The sequence below is a fragment of the Mycteria americana genome, chromosome 2 (genome assembly GCF_035582795.1).
Source record: "Mycteria americana isolate JAX WOST 10 ecotype Jacksonville Zoo and Gardens chromosome 2, USCA_MyAme_1.0, whole genome shotgun sequence".
In the NCBI taxonomy this organism is placed as follows: Eukaryota; Metazoa; Chordata; class Aves; order Ciconiiformes; family Ciconiidae; genus Mycteria; species Mycteria americana.
Window position 1 is genome coordinate 76,123,773 of NC_134366.1, and position 16,286 is coordinate 76,140,058.

General features: G+C 39.3%; 1 long non-coding RNA gene across 2 annotated transcripts in view; it reads left to right on the plus strand.

The window, feature by feature from the left end:
• Window positions 1-16,286, plus strand: part of LOC142405793 (uncharacterized) — a 66,991-nt gene that overhangs the window by 31,316 nt on the left and 19,389 nt on the right. For both annotated transcript variants that reach the window (XR_012774338.1, XR_012774339.1), the window contains one exon: window positions 6,510-6,805. This is a non-coding gene — a long non-coding RNA (uncharacterized LOC142405793). The remainder of the gene's footprint in view (window positions 1-6,509; window positions 6,806-16,286) is intronic.

Here is a 16,286-nt window from a genome sequence, read left to right on the forward strand (position 1 = left end):
GGGGGAGAGGGTGGGCAGATGGGGGCACAGAACTGAAATGACAAGCAAAAATTATTTTGAACACATGAATGAAAAATTAAGTCACTGGAGATGGTAATTGGTGCTATGGAATTAAGACAACTTTACATTAGAACCAAACACAAGCACTATGGTGTGAGTATTTTGCAAGTGCTAATTTAGAGTCCTCATCTAGAAGACTTGTTCTGAGCCTCATTATTTATGCAAACATGCACAGATCCTTGTTAAACTCTGATAATTCTAATGGCCCTTATCAGTGTCTTAGTCTTCTTCCATAAAAGAAAAGACTTCAGGGTAACGATACTCCCAGAGAATACACATAATTCCTATAAAAATAAAAAATGAAACTGAAATCACAGGCTTTAGGTTCTAAGTATGTTTCTAATACGGACTTTGTTGCAAAGCTGCGTGAGAATTTCTGTGGCAGCTCCAGAAACCTTGATCTACAAATGTGAATTCTCTTTGCTATTTTGAATTCTATGTATCTGTATTAAATTACAAACTCTCTTTTGTATTCTGAGCATTAAGTGAGTATATTACACCTTCACCTTTACGGAAGTAGGCTGGGAATGCCAAGAGAGATTTTTATGCCTTGCAGAAAGCCATCAGTGAAAGTTTGTTAGGCCTTGATGATTAATTATTCAAATGAGAATAGACAAAATACGGACTATTGCTACAGGCAAAACAGGTTTTTAAGTCCATATTTTAGGTAGGTTGGTGACCAAGAATCGTCATGGAAGCTGCGAGAAGGGGTCAGGGACGCTACCTGATTTAGGGACAGGAAATTTATGAATGAAAAGGCGTTTTAGAGATGGAGTTGGATCCTGAGGAATGGCTGCTCAGGAAGACAATGAAGAGACAGGGAGTTTCACTTTTTGCAGCACAGAGTTTCCCGTTTTTATTTATGTATTTATTTATTGCTTGCTGCTCGGTATTTTCCTTTTTCTAATGAACAGAGTAGTCTTTAGGAAAAAACTGTTCTCAAAGCTAGAGAGAAGGAGAGGGCTGTGGTTCCTAACTCAGCAGGATGGTTGCCTTGCAAGACACAGACTGGAACAGCTTCTGTTCTTTGGGAGCCATCAGACTTGCCTTGCTCTTCAGTGAGCTCCCGAAGACAGGGAGCTGCCTTCTCATGCCATGCAAGCCGGACTCCTTTCCCTCTTTCCCTGAGGCTTGTTCGTTCGCAGGTTGTAGAAACATAATTCTTCTGCATTTCTGTGACAATAAACATTGTCTTTAAAATAAAATGAGCAAAACAAGTTAAGACAAATTAATCCTCTCAGTTGCCAAATAGGTTTTTCTCACAATCATAGGCATGCTTTCTGTCAGCCCACAGCTGCAAGTGCTTTTGCTGTAATCATCCCTGTTTATGCTTTGAGTTACATAGTACAAACCACCACTAAATGCTTAGATATTTTCTACCTGAAGACAACATATGACAGAATTTTTATGCTGGTGATATGTGATATATATTTGATAGAAACTCGAGCAATGTATGTTTCTGTGTTACCTGAGAAAATTTTAATGGAGAGTTTGATGTATAGTTACTTCTTTACGTTGACTGTGTTATTCCTGTGAAGGCCCTGAGGGAAACCGCTGCCCATGGCCCAGGAGTCCCACTTCAGCCCACACCCGCCAGTCCCTGCCCCAGTGAGAAAGTCAGTGCAGGTATGTCCATAAGGCACATAGGCTGTAAAAGCACTGTCCCAGAAAACCTCTCTGCATCTGTTTTGGTTCTCATTGGTCTGTTTATAGAGCTCTGCAAAACCGGCTTTGTCCTTTTCACTGGTTACATCTGTTCTCCTGAATGGTAGGGCATGCCATTCCCAGGGTGGTGGTAAACTGCTTTACAGTTAACAGTGCAGCAGATTGGGGACTAGACCACTTTTTTACTTCTTTTAAAATCTTTTCATTCTAAGAAAGACAGAATTGTCTTCTGAAAGACAGAAAAGAGGTGTGTAGGAATGTATTCATAAAGTAGGGCCTCTCACATTTTCAGGTTATCAACCACATGTTAATAGAGAGGATATTTCCCATCACAGACCCATGTCATCCATGTGTTAACCACAGCAATGGGTGATGTGGTAAATTAAGACTAGAAGACAAATAAATACATTTATCTCTTTTATCTAAAAAAGCTTATCTAAAGCATATCTATCTCATTTGTCTAAAGCAAGATAAGTAGGGATTTATTTTTCCCATTTGAGAAACATTAACAGCAGTCTTCAGGACTTGATTAGATTTTCTTCTTCTGTGTGTCCTTTCTCCACATTGCACATACATTAATGTCTACTTCTTCTTTCCCATGCAATTTTTGCCCAACCATCTGACCTTATTGTCTCAATTAAGTATGCTGTGGCCTGGTTTCTCCTGAACTGATTTCCTTATCTTCTGTCTCCTGCTTCCCTCCCTGAGAATGTATTCTTGAAAGATTACTGCCAGGGAGTATGAACTAGAATAGGACTTAGTTTATCAGTTACTAGGCTACAGGCATACTTAAATCCAGTAAAATATAAATGCAGTTGTCCAAAATTTTTGTAATTCTTAAGCTTTCTATGAAAAAATTAACTTGAATTAATTAATGCAGAAACTGGTGAGTAAAATTCTATCCCCATGTCAATTTGAGTGTGGGCAAGAGCAGTGTGAACATCTCTGTGTCCCCCATCTGTGGAGAACACTTTTCCTGGGACAATACTTTTACAATCTGTGCAACTTACTGCCATAATGACATTGACCATGAAATTGTCAGGGTGCAGCAAGGACCAGCAGCTCCTTGAGGGACGGGATCAGACACATCTGATTTCTTGCATCATTAGCTTTGGATTGTCATTTGCTTTTTGTCCTTTGATTGTCTCTGCAAAGAGACCACCTGTGAGGTTGTCAGGTGTTCAGCAGGAATTGGAGTTGCACCTGCAATAAATTTAAAATACTGGAGTAGATGCATACAGTTTCCAGTGCATATCCATAGTTCATAAAAGTAAGCAGAGAGCCTTGGTCATAACTTGACCAAGTTTTACTCATTTAACTTGGTCAAAATACCTTGCTTTTACCTGAAATGAGTTCTACCCTTCAGATGATCCAAATATTATTTGAAAATTTTAAAAGACAAGCCAACTTGGTATACTCTAAAGCAATTAATTCATTAATTCTATTGTACGGACATGATACACAATCTTCCTTTTCAGGACGTAACCTTATTATAGGTAAGACTGATTTATTGGCAGACCACAGGAATACAGTTGTGCTCTGTTTTACAGAAAATGTCATAAATAATATACTCTGAAATGCCCCTCAGATACGGAAGACTATAAATTACAGAAAGTAGTTGTGTAAAGACATTCTACAGTGAGTTAATTAAGGCAGTCAGGCATAAAGCTGATAACACAAAGAAAAAAATTAAAAGACACAGGACAGGGAGAAAATCTATGCTTTTGATTGCGATTTGAAAAGAGGGAATGAATTGATGAGGCAGAGAGAAAGAGGCAATCTGTTTCAGATGGCAGGTTACAGATGAGAAGGTGTTTACAGCACGAGTAGTAAGTGTGAAGGAACAGAAAGAAGCCTGCCTCTAGACTGCAAAAGGAGAAACATAAGAGGGAAGAGAAAGTGTGTTGAGCTAGGGAAAATCCATGGGTTTGGAAAGCAAGAACAAGAGAAGGCTTCCAGCTGGATCATGTACTGTGTGGAAAGCTGAGCTGAGCAAGACTTTAAGAATCAAAGTAGCTGTGAAGAAAAGAACAGAAGATGGTGATAAGACTGTAAAAGGGCTATTGCGAAAGAGATGGCATTCAGAGGTGCGTTTGCAGGGTAATGATACACAGATTGTGCACTGGAGATTGAATCCTGCCTCGTGCTTTGCTATTGCACAACAGCAAAAGGCTGCAACAGCCTATCCTCTCAAATATCGTTTCAACCGTGTAGGAAACAGAATAGAGTATTTTCTTATTGCCCAGAAAACATCCTGGGCTCAGGAGACTGACCAGCATAGAACTTATTCATTGCGAATCTAAGGTGAAATTGTCTGTCAGTAATAACCAGGCTGTAGCTAGCTTGCAGCCGTGCTGTAGGCAGAGCCCTGCTCTCCTGTCACGCTGTTCCCTCCTCACATTTCATGCTGTACCCGTAGTCTGCAGTGGAACACTCCTCCTCCACTGGTGCAGTGAAGTGACTCAATGAGCATCTGGATGGGTGAGATAATGTCTTTTTTATCTCTTAAAACCTCACCCGGGAAAGGACTAGAGTTAAGAGGTGGGATACCTGGAAGAGGAAGTGGTAGATTGCAAGATTCAGGCTTGTTCACCAAGGGAGTATAAGCTCTCTCCAACAGGTTAGGATGGTAGTTGCATACCACACCAAGTCATGCCACAATACACTGCCTTTCAGCAAGGCAGAGATTCACTATATTTCTAGGTAATTAATATATTTACAAAGGTTGATTCCTGCAGGGCAGTAGAGGAATTAATGTTGTCTGAAAATGTTCTGTTTGTACCTAGCTTTGTATTTATGAAAATTTAGCACAGAAGGCTATGATTCCTTTTAAGAAGAATGACTTGATCTGTATTAAAAAAAATGCAAACAGAAAACTCCTGCTAGTATAGCCACATGGAGTGGAACAGATTTCTGTAGAAGTGCGTTATTTGTGGATGTCAGTACTGCGTCTTTGAATAAGATGTTGAAATACAGTATGGGTATGCTACTTATGCACATTTCCGGACAGATAGAGCTGGCAAAAAACAAATGAGCTGAAATAATAGGTAGCTAAAATTTAATGGAATAAGGGAGGTCAAGCAGAACCAGTCAGTCACTTGCCAATAAACAAAAGTAGACATATAAGAGGTCATTTATGCCATGTCCTCTCTGGAGGTCAAAAACTCTTAATTCATTATGGAATGAGGCTCTACATGAGCACAACTCCTACTTTGATCCCAGTTTAGCTTTTTTCCTAAAGATCTCATTTGTGGCACTTTTTTCAACGTTTTTTCAATAATTATTTAAATTTTAATTCAGAAAATGTTTATTACTGAATTTCTGAGTATTTTTTTCCTGAAGTGAAGTGAACTTATAAAAATGAGAAGGGCCATGGTAACAGAAACTAATTAGAATGTTTTTCAGTCAGTGGTGGTCTTGCTGATTCCTATAAAAGAAGATTCACCTGTATCAATCAGAAGAATCAAAATGCACGATTTATTGTTTCTGGGAACTGCTTCTACATTAGGTACTTATGGCAACAATGGAGGTAGAAATCCAACTTCTTTTTGCAAACTTTTCACAACTCCTAGAAGCAAAAAACCAGCAAAACAAGTCTTGTTTGATAGTTCCTGTTACAGCCAGCAGTCTCTGTCTGCCTATAAACTAGTAAATGGAGCAAGAACAGTTCTCCCAAGTACTGTCACATAACTGGCTGGTAAAAGCACTCCATTGTTCAGGTTCCCTTAGTAAATATTCATGCTTTTATGGGTTCCTGTATCTGCAAAACCTGGTTAGCTATGCAATCAGTCTTTTTCATTTATTTCCTTTTCTTAGGAGAAATGGTTTTTAGATTGGCAGATGAGTAGTTGTGGCCTCTGTCAGCCTGACACCTCGTTAAGCTACTGGCTAACAAATAGATCTGTAAAGCTATCATCCTGCACATTTTGAGCCTTTCAGTGAAATTGGCTAGCCTGATGGCTCAGTGATTATCATATTCATAGGAAGATATTGCAACAATATCGACCACCTTCAAAAGGCTCAATTTATTTTTAAAAATTGCCATTTTCTTAGGGGGAAAAAGTTTCATTTGGTACTTCCAAACAGCATTGTTATACTTTAAAGATGTTTTCTGATGTAGGGAAAATACTCTTAAAAGAATGAGTCTTTAATTTTTTTAGAAATGTTTTTTAAATGTCTAACATTCTTTTTGTTGAACTCAGAGATAATTGCTTTAGGAAAAAAGAAATTCACTTAACTTAAACAGAAAGAGTTTTTCTTCAGTTGAGTCTACTGTTATGAGGCTTCTTTGTTCATCAGCGTTCTGATCCATGAGGTCAGTGGAAGCCTTTGCATTGAAATAATGAATTAGTTTTGGGTTAGGCAGTAGTCAATTAGCATTTATATGTGTAGACCACTTGAAAGAGTTATGTGTGATGGAGACCAGAACGTGGATGTGGAAATCAAAGAATATCAGAGTTCGAGCAGAGGCTAGAAACTGAATGTTGCTTAGCAGTGAACATGCTGTGGGATTTCAACACATAACAGCTCTCTCACAGGCACAAAATTTAACTGCTCACTGGTTATATGCTGCACTTGAAACAGCCATTAAAACAAACATCAGAATGGGAAAAATCTGCTCTGTAAATAGTCAATAGTGACTGTCTCACTGAGGCTGCTTCTGTGCAGCAGAAGAAAAGCTAAGCTTGCATTTTAATAACTATTTGAAGATTTTCTTTAAATGGATCAAGTTTCCTGCTAAGCAGCTCACATTATTTTTCTTTTTATCCTTGTTTGCCTGACAGATTAATTTGGAGCCAAACAAAACCTGAAGGTACATGAAAGAAACCTGAAGTATTGCAATTCTAGCTGCCAGGGTCAATTACAAAGTCTTGATTTGAAGAGTTGAGAAAGTTGCATGAAAAAAGGATCCGGATCTGAGAAGGTGTACCTGATAAGGATCCCATCATGTCTGCATACTGCAATAGATTGCTTCCCTCCATGGGACCAGGCATGTGAGTCTCTGTACAGATACACTAGGACTTCCAGGAAACCTCTCCAACTTGTACTTTCACATGGAAGCGGCATATATTCAGGCAAGGTACTGCATTAATAGTGCCAGTGGCATCAGCCATCCTGTGGGAGACTGAGTGTGCTGCAGGAGATACAAAGGCCTGTGCCTCTGAAAGCACAGTCCAGCCCAGACTGTTCATGCGTACAGCTTTGCATCATATATGCCTTTAGGATGAGAAAAGACAGAGCCATGGGAGTTGCACTGTCCTTGGGGACCCTAGGAATTAAGTTGAATCAGCAGGAATTAAGTAGGAGGCAAAACCTGCTGCAGTACTTCTTCATCTAACCTTTAAATGAGGTCTTCTCTGTTTATGTGCAGTTTTGTGGCATCTGTTTACAGAAGCAGACTCTGTTTGCTGACTCGCCTTTCCCTTCCTCTCTTGGACAGGCTAAGTTCTTCTCTAGCGCCAGCCTGGTGCACTGACCTGTGTATCTTCTCCATTCTCTTCTGGCAGGAGGAAAAATTTTGTGTGTGCTCTCCATGTGCATGATTGGGTGGCTGGCTGCAAAGGAAAAGGACACCAAATATTTGCATGCTTAAAAACAATGATTCTTCACTTCTCTTGTTTTCTGTCTCACTGAGGTGAGTCTTCTTACGTAATGCTGGCAGGGGTAATTCAATGTCTCCCTTCTTTGTATGGGGAGGTACCACACTTGGCCCATGCTGGATTGCTGCTGGTCATTCAGGTAGCACAGGTATCTCTGCGTTATGCCGGACTGTCTTGTCAATATGCAAATCTTCTACTCTGGGCTTCTGTTACATGTTTCACAGTTACTTATGTTCTTCTTATGTGCTTCTGTTACTTATGTGCTTCTGTTACTTATTTCACAGCAGTTTCATATTAATTAGGGGATGGTTCTCAGAAAAAGGGGGGACATGTCAAAGATACAGTGGTTCCCACAATAGGTAAAGCACTGCACTGAATGCTCATTAATAAGACAGAGCTTGCAAAGTCATAATGATAATAGAAACAGCAGTGACAATGTCCTGGGTCAGTGCTTTGTGTGCATATATGTTTCAAATACATGCAAGGGATCCTATTAGAGCTTTGAAATAATTTAAAAGGCTTTGCCTCAGCAAGTTTTCATGCTCATTTAAACCCCTGGTTTATCATTATGAAGTGTATTAACTTTCCCATGTTTAATGCTTATTTCTGTCCTGAGAGAAATAAACAAATAATACTTTGCAAATGGGTTTCTTGGGAAAGGAGGCTAAGTGGCAGCAGGGTATTGTTTGCACTTATAGCTGATTGCTTTAAAAAGCTGTTCTAGAGTTCAAAAGGTGAAAAAACAGACTTGGTGAACATGTGCATTTTACTTATTTTCCTTTTTGCTCAGAATGGATTTACAGAGCAGTCTTTTGACAGGCATGAGGAAGTGCTAGTTATTCAAGTCTTGCATGAAAGAGGAGAAAGTGGTAAGTCATATTTGCACAGTATTTCTGTGAGGCTGCTAGCCTCAAGTGTAGGCTGCTCCCTGCTGCTGCTACTATATATACCTCATGAAAGACTGGTTTAAAGTGTAATGAAACCGTAGTGGGAAAAGATGTGTTCATTTTCCACAAGCATTTAGAAACAAATAAGCATCTTTATGAAACAATAGCGTCTCCCGTGCCAAAACATGGGCATGCAACTGCTCACAGCAAAGGTTCATGTAAGGCCATTTAGAAATGTGTATTACAGGAGTGAATGAAGTTCAGAGAGTGTTGTTTGAATGGCAAGGTATGTGAAAGTAGTGGAAGAAGAAAGTGGAAAGAGTGGGTGAAAGAAGCAGAGAACAGTCCTTGGGAGTGTGATCCTAAACAAGCACTTAGTGCTATGGGGCCTTAGAGTGGTGAGCAGAGACATCTCTTGCTGTGCACTGGTGTATTCAGGAAACAGAACTTTGTAAATAAGCAGGAAGGCACCAGGGATATTTTGTTCCATCTCTGATTTATTTTCCTGAAAGAAGTCATCTCTAATATGGAAATGCTTTTTATTTTCAACAAACAGCGAGATTCAGAAATTATTTCGTACTTTCCTCCTGTACATTTACTGCCATTGGGTACAGTTAGTATTCAGACTTCATTTCTCCTAATCTCATAATCTCCTACTGCTAATTGCAATTCTTTTTGGAAAAGCAAATATTGATTTCTCTAATGTGGGAAAAGTCAGTTGAGGGCTCAGATGAAGACCATCACATTTTGTGTGATCTAATCCACTTTTCAAGTGGAAAAGACTAGTATATTAATTTGACAGTGTTTTAATACTGAAATTAACTGAATATGCAAATGTTTGAGAATAAGTGCTCAGTCAAACCAGTTCTTAATATCTTGGTGCCTATTTCTTGGGATTTAAATAGAAGCAGCTTGGCTTTTCAGATAGCTGAATACTTGCATCATCCCTTGGCTTAATAAGCACATCTTCTGTGACACTATCACAGTACAACTCATTTATAAATCTGTCCTTATAACATCCATGGAATTTGCTTGTTATAGAAATGTGTTGTGGCAGCGGGTGGAGGAAAGATTACAAAAAAATTATTGTAGCTAGGGATCTAAATCACTGTAGGGCTTTATACTAAAATTGCCTCGCAGGAGGTACAGCAATTCTGCACAAAGACTGTGCAATTTATAAATGGAAACTTTTACTCTACAGCACTTTCTCCATGCATGATTAGACTTCTTTAAAAAAAAAAAAAAAAGGCAGCCATGGTGCAATGCTAACACTTATGAGTGATGCATGATTGATGATCCCCTAAAGGCAGTGAGAGAGAAAATTACCTCCTTCCCTCATTTAAGGACATTATTAGAAGACTCAATGAGTTCAAAGCTCAGGAAATTATGTTAAGAGGACTGAATCAGGCTTTAAAAAAAATCAGGATAAATTATTTTCTCAGCAGTTCAAGGGTGAGATTTCTTTTAATGCACTGTAAAAGAAGAAGAAAACTTTGACACACTGTTACATGGTACTCTTTAAAAATATCTGTCACATCATTTGTCATTTACTCGCACAGGTACTATTCTCTCCATGTACTAAATGGACTGCAATCTGCAACCAATGCAAATTAATATTACATGAATGTTAAATGCTATGTATATCCTAGTACCTCAATGTGAAAAGTAAAAGGATCCTTCTTTCAGTTGTAAAGGTAACATGATATGCTGGGAAAGAACAGGATGAGCTAACACTGTTCAAAACATCAGTGTTTTCTCCTGCAGGGTTTAAGAGCAAGACCAAGTCATGTACACTTCTACTGTAGGGAGACGAAAAATGGGAAAAGTACTAAACAGATCTAAGGGTACTTATTTTCTTTCTTTTTTTGCCTTACATCCTCTGTAATTAACTGTTTTGTGGCACCGCTCTAGCATCCATCAGGAACCGGTGAGAAGTATGCTGCAGCTGATCAGAGGGATATGGAGCTGGGTCTGTCCTGTCACAGTCCTACTGGGGCAAGCATGGCTGCTCCTTTTTACTAGTTTCAGAAGGAAACAAGACTTACACAGTGTCCTTCTCTGTATCTGTCGATGACTTTAGCAGAAGTTGTCTGAATGATTCAAAATTTGAAAGAGGTAGCTGTCTTCAAGGTGTTATGTTCTACACAATTTCCAGGGGGCAGAGAAGAGGCAGCTTCAGCAGCCTTGTAGAGGGAGTGTCCACTGTAGCATGAGCTCTACCCTTACGAGGCACAGGGAAGTCTATATGGGAGAGTCTATATGTTACAAGCACTCCAAATGCAAAGAGCATTAGCTGGAACTGACACTGATGAGGTGCAAGCAAATCCAGCCACAGGAGACATCCTTAGGAAATCAGGTTTCATTGCTCTTGTTACTTTAGGATTTTGTAAAATACGACTATCCTCACCTAAGCTGAACAAAACGCAAGTTCCTGATTCCAAAGGTGTCATGTTTCATCACAGCCTTTAAAATAGGGGGACATTTAACTACCTACAAAATACACTTTGTCTCAGCTTCTAACCAAAATCTCCAATGGGAGTGGTCTCCAAGTACGACACTGAATATCCTTAACTTATGCCAGTATTCATGGATGTTATGCTTAAGAAAACCTGTATGTTGAAAGCCTGAATATCTTCCTAGTTAAAGTGGATCACCGTGGACCTGTAACATGTCTTTGCCCTATCACGATGTCTTAATGTGAGTTTTTAGATGTCTTTTTTGGGGTATGGGAACAATTTTGAGATTTTTGTATTCAAGTAGGAAAGAAAAAATATTTCTCACCTACCTCCAGACAAGAAAATAAACTGGCAATTTTCTTATTGATGTAATAAAGAAATAAAACCATAAAATCCCACATTATCACCTGCCGTTTAATAAAAATAAGCACAAATAGTATATTAATGACAGACCATCTTATTTTTTTCTGTCTGTGTTGGTTTTGAGGGGCTGCAAGCAACACTTGAGTGGCAAAGGAAGTAAGGGAACAACCTTATCTTTTTGTTGGCTTTTGAGCAACTTACACCTGTCCCCTTAACTGGCTTAACATCTCCCCTTCAAGGACCTGAGATTACTTCACCAACTCACACAAATTATCTGCATTTTAATAGTCACTTAAGCTTTAAGAATGACATGTGAATCGATTCACTGTAGTCTTGGTCAAGACTAATGCTTTCCTAATACCACATCTTCACAGCATCATAAAATAATATGAATTTCAGTGAGTTTCTTGAAGCTACCAGGCAGAGTTGAACATTTCCCACTTTCCCTTTACTATATGGAAATACAATTTTTTTCTATACACAAAAAGTATCCACTCTTTTTCAGACTGACAATATCAAGATCTAGAAAAGCAACAAATCAAGAAAGAATAACAGTAATGTATCCATCTTAAAATTGCTCTCTTAATATGTTGCATCAATTGCTCTCCTAAAATAGAAGCTGCCTCATAGCTACCATCACAGAAGGAAAGAAACTCCCCTTCATTGGAAGTGCAGCAGACAGGAAAATGGCAGTGGCTATGTCTAAATTAACTGAGCCGGAGGCACTTCTCAGCTCCTATGTATAAAGCTGCTAGATGTTTCGTGACGTGCCCGGGAGAGACTCACATGCATGCCATTTCCTCTCCACCTTCAGATTTGTGGTTTATCTGGGAAGGAAACAGGTGTGTAGGGTTAAAGGGAGTCATATTTGGTCTCCGAATGAAGTCTGCTGTCGGGACAATCAGGAGCATGTGTTTGATGCACAATTTAGATTTAGCCAGTGTCTACATAGCTGAATATACCAATAAAAGCATTATGTTTCCACATGAACAGGCTCACTGAAAATTTGGCTTCAAAAGCTCAAAGCAAACCATTAAAGTGCTGGCTTCATCATCATTAAAAACTAATCAGGCCCATCACTGCTGAAACATCAGCTTCTCTTGTTTGTATACAGAGTACATCATTAATTTATTTAAATGTCAGCAACAGACTTCATCAAGGTTCCCCACACTTCATCCTACATGCCTATGCAGGATGGGAAAAGAAGTTATTGCTGCCAACTCTCTCAGCTGGTTCAGTACAACATACTTCAGACATGGCCTTGGATACATCCTTTAAAATCTTTGAGGCTGGCGTGTCACACACTATTCTCTATCTGGTGGCTTAGCACTTTTATGCCAGGAGTACTTGTTTGGGATATTTACAGCTTTTTTTTTTTTCTTTTTTTTTTCCCCACAGTGACATAAAAAGCATCCTGTAAAGGCCAGAATTAGTGCCAGATGTGTATGCATGTGGCTGGAAGAGAAAGAGGATAATTGCATACACTTCTAAAGTGAAAAAGCATTTTTCCTCCAAGAGTGAATGTACTCAATTCAGTGGGTAACTCTCATTTGCTTAGCTTTGCTGCCCACTGGGACTGAGAATAGCATCCTCTTCTATTCTGCCACAGCTTACTTTCCTTGCTTCCTAGATGATCTGTGATTTCATGAAAGCCTGATTGTTGTTTTGTTCAAAGGATTTTTTTGACACAAACAACATGTTAAATTAGATGAAAGATGCAGATAGTACAATTAGCATGAGGAGAAAAAAAGTCCCTGAAAGCATCAGATCCTTAAAAATGTAGGAAATGGAGTGTATTAACATTAACTTCTGCATAATGAGATGTGCTTGATGCGATGAGTTAATGCATTAGCCTTTCACCCTAGAAACCTGCATTCAAAACCAGAATCAAACAGAAATGAATTTGGTAGCTTCATACAATTCTCTTCTGAACATTAATCCACCTTATACAAGTCATAGCACAGTCTGATCTGCCTAGATGCTAAAGAGCAGGCGACTGAAATAGTGTGGAACATAACCAGCTCTCTTCTGAGCACCTACAGGGCAGTCGGGTCCCGTTAGTCCATTGCTTTCCAATGAGTAAAGTTGTTGCTGCTGAGGTTTTTTCTTTGTTCAGCTAACGTCTGTGCTGCCAGTATATACTAGTTGAAAATTTGCCCCTATGGTTTTGCAATATAAAAGTAATAGTCTGTTACTTGGATTTCATTTAATTATGACACAAAGAAAAGTCATCTTAGCTAATTATTTTGAGATTACGTGCTCTGAAAGAGAAAGGGATAGAGAGGCACCTGCTTCAGTGGCCAAAAATAAATAAGCTGTGAAAAGAAGAGCCTTATTAGGATTGCTGTTTTTCATCGCTGTGCTCCATTACATTATATCAAAATCAAATTGCATCAGGCTAGCATAGCACCAGCTGACAAGGACATTCAATCAGGGCTTTCCAAACCATGCTCCCATTTTATTATGTGCATTGTAGGCAGTACTTAAATATTAACTGAGTACAAATTCCACTTAGAAGCATTTTAAAAATAATCCGTGATGCATTCTTTTTCAGGCTTTTGACAACAGAATAAGCCTAAGGCTTTGGGTGAGGAGAGGAGACAGCTACCCAAAGTGCTCAATTTCTCAACTATGCTGAACAAGTAAGAATCAGCAAGAATTCAGTGCAAAATCCTTAGTGCTCAGGTCCTCAGAACATATACAGCTGGGGAGAGTTAAATATAAGCAGCTAATTCAGGATCAGACCTTCAGACACAGGTATGATTTTTTTCAAATCACAAACACAGATATTTTTATTTGCATGGTAGCAGTGCACATTCACGTGTTTGTAAGCTAAGGATGAACAGTTCTTCTCCTTTTCATTTATAACGTCTCTGAAAAGATGTCTGCATACTTGTGCAATCGTACAAGTTGTAAGAGGTTTTTTCCCCTATTCCTGGCTTTGATATTTGCCAGCCTGACTGTCACAGCAGCACAGATCTTGGATCTGTTGTAAACTGGAGCCACAGGGCTATGAGGTTGTTTGTCTTTCACTGATGAATCCCTTGGGTTTTGTTTTGCTCTTAGCCACTGAGATGCACTGTGTCCCCCCAGATAAGGCTACACTGAATGTCTCCCATGTAGTCCAGCCTCCCCACCATGCCTGGAACACCTGTGCACTTGTAGATTTGATGCAGTCTTTGCTCCAAAATCACTACTCTGTTAGGGCTATGATTCCAAAAAAAAAAAAAAAGAAAGAAAAGAAAAGGCCTGGTAGAAGGAGCTAAAACATAATCAGTTTAACTGAGAAACATCTTTGCCTAAAATGAAGCATCCCATTAACACTTTCACAGTGGAAGTGTTTGGTGCCCACGTTTAGACTTCTGTGCATGCACACTAGTCTCCCAGTCTGAGCAAGGAAGTGATTAATATCTGTCTCAGCTCTGCTCTCAGTCAGTAGAACTACCAAACACCCTGTGTGTTTCGTTGTATTTGGTGTGCTTGTGGCACTCTGCCATCCATCCGTTCATCACAAAACAGATATCCATACTCATCCCTCCTACTTTGTAGTGGTGGACCATTCCTGCAATGTCAGGCTCCCTCTTGCTAGCTGCCTTTGGCAGTCTAGGCAGCTCAGTGGCACAGCTATAACATGGGAAGTGAAAGGTGCTCCCCAACTCTTATACAATGCAGGCATTTACTGTGGAGTTGGACGAAATATGGTTGAGATCCTGGCACTGAAGGAGGGCTACACACCAGAGCTCTCATTTCCTCAGCAAGTTCAAGGACTAGCAAGCAATTACATAGACAATGTCTCCCACTATCACCTTGAGACAAGTGAGTTCTGTGAAGCACTTAACCTAAGAAGAAGGATGAAGTACTTAAGCATGGAGCTCTACGTCAGACACTTTACCTGGAGAGAATGAGATTTCACATACAACTGAAAAAGTGCACCCTTCTGATGCCTAACTTTTTTCTCCTCAGCATGCTGCAGTCATGTTCCCAATTTTAGTAGCACCTGTGGTATCTTTCTGTGTCTCACCTTCAGCTTTAAGTCATCCCTCCCTTACAAAAGCTACAAAGCTTTGTCTCATCTACAAGTGGCTCAAGTAATCTCTATAAACTATTATCCACCTCTTGCAACAGAGTAATGCAAGGATAAAGCTGTAATCCACCAGTTAGCATATTATAGCCCTTTCAGCAAGTTCATTATTCTCATCACACCTCTGTGTGGGAAGCTGGGATGCAGCAGTGCAGCATGTCATGCAGGTGTGACATGTTCCCTATATTGCTTTCCTAACCACTCTTTTTTGTCTTGAACTGCTAAAAAGGGATGTTGGAGCTGCCTCTTGAAGCGATGACATTGCTATGGTCAAAGAGCAATGGTTAGTTCATGTCAGTCTAGTGCCAGACACTGCTAGACAGAAAAGTCCAGTCTTTCTCTAACATCAGTTTATTCTGAAGCACCTGAACATCTGTAATAGAGAAACATTCTCCCATGAAACATTTTCCAATAAATCCTGGCATTTCACTACTTTACACTTCAATTATTCTTAACTAAGAAATGCAACAGCAGGATTCCAGAGGCTACCCAGTGGAATAAACAACAGCCTTTATAAATGCAAAGACTATAAATAAGCAGGCTGATAAAAGCTGGGTATCTGTCAATTTAAATGGCATTCAGCATGTGAACTTTTAATTGAGATGAAGCATTGTGGCACAATGTATTCCATTTATTACTTTCCATTAACTTTCATGTGACCTATTTCTCTACCTCTTGACAGGTTCATCTTTCTGAGAACTTCACAGACAAAATGATATTTTCCTTTTCTGTCTGCTCAACTGTGATCTCAGTTTGAAGCATCCCTTAGCATTCACTGCTAAAAGAAATAATGCCAAAGGCATTAAACATTGCTTCATATTCCCCCTCCTCTTATTTAATTTTCTTTCTGTTTCTTAACCCTACTTATCTTAAAGTCTGGAAAAAGTATTTGGTGATCAATGTTCATGATTTCCTTTTTGGCCAGTTAAAATGAGAGAGGTGTCTTGCTGTTGCTAATCTGGTGAAAGAATAGGAAGCAATAAACGCTAGAAACTATTGTCAACCTTAGTCCTTAAAAAGAATACAGGCATATGTTAAAGAAGTGATTAGTAATTATGAATCATAGTCACTGACTTTTGGATTCATAGAAATATTTTTATCCACAGAGTTTCTACCTTTGGTTACTTGATTCCTACTATAAAGGCAGCAAGAATGTAATTTCAGTGGTTTTGGC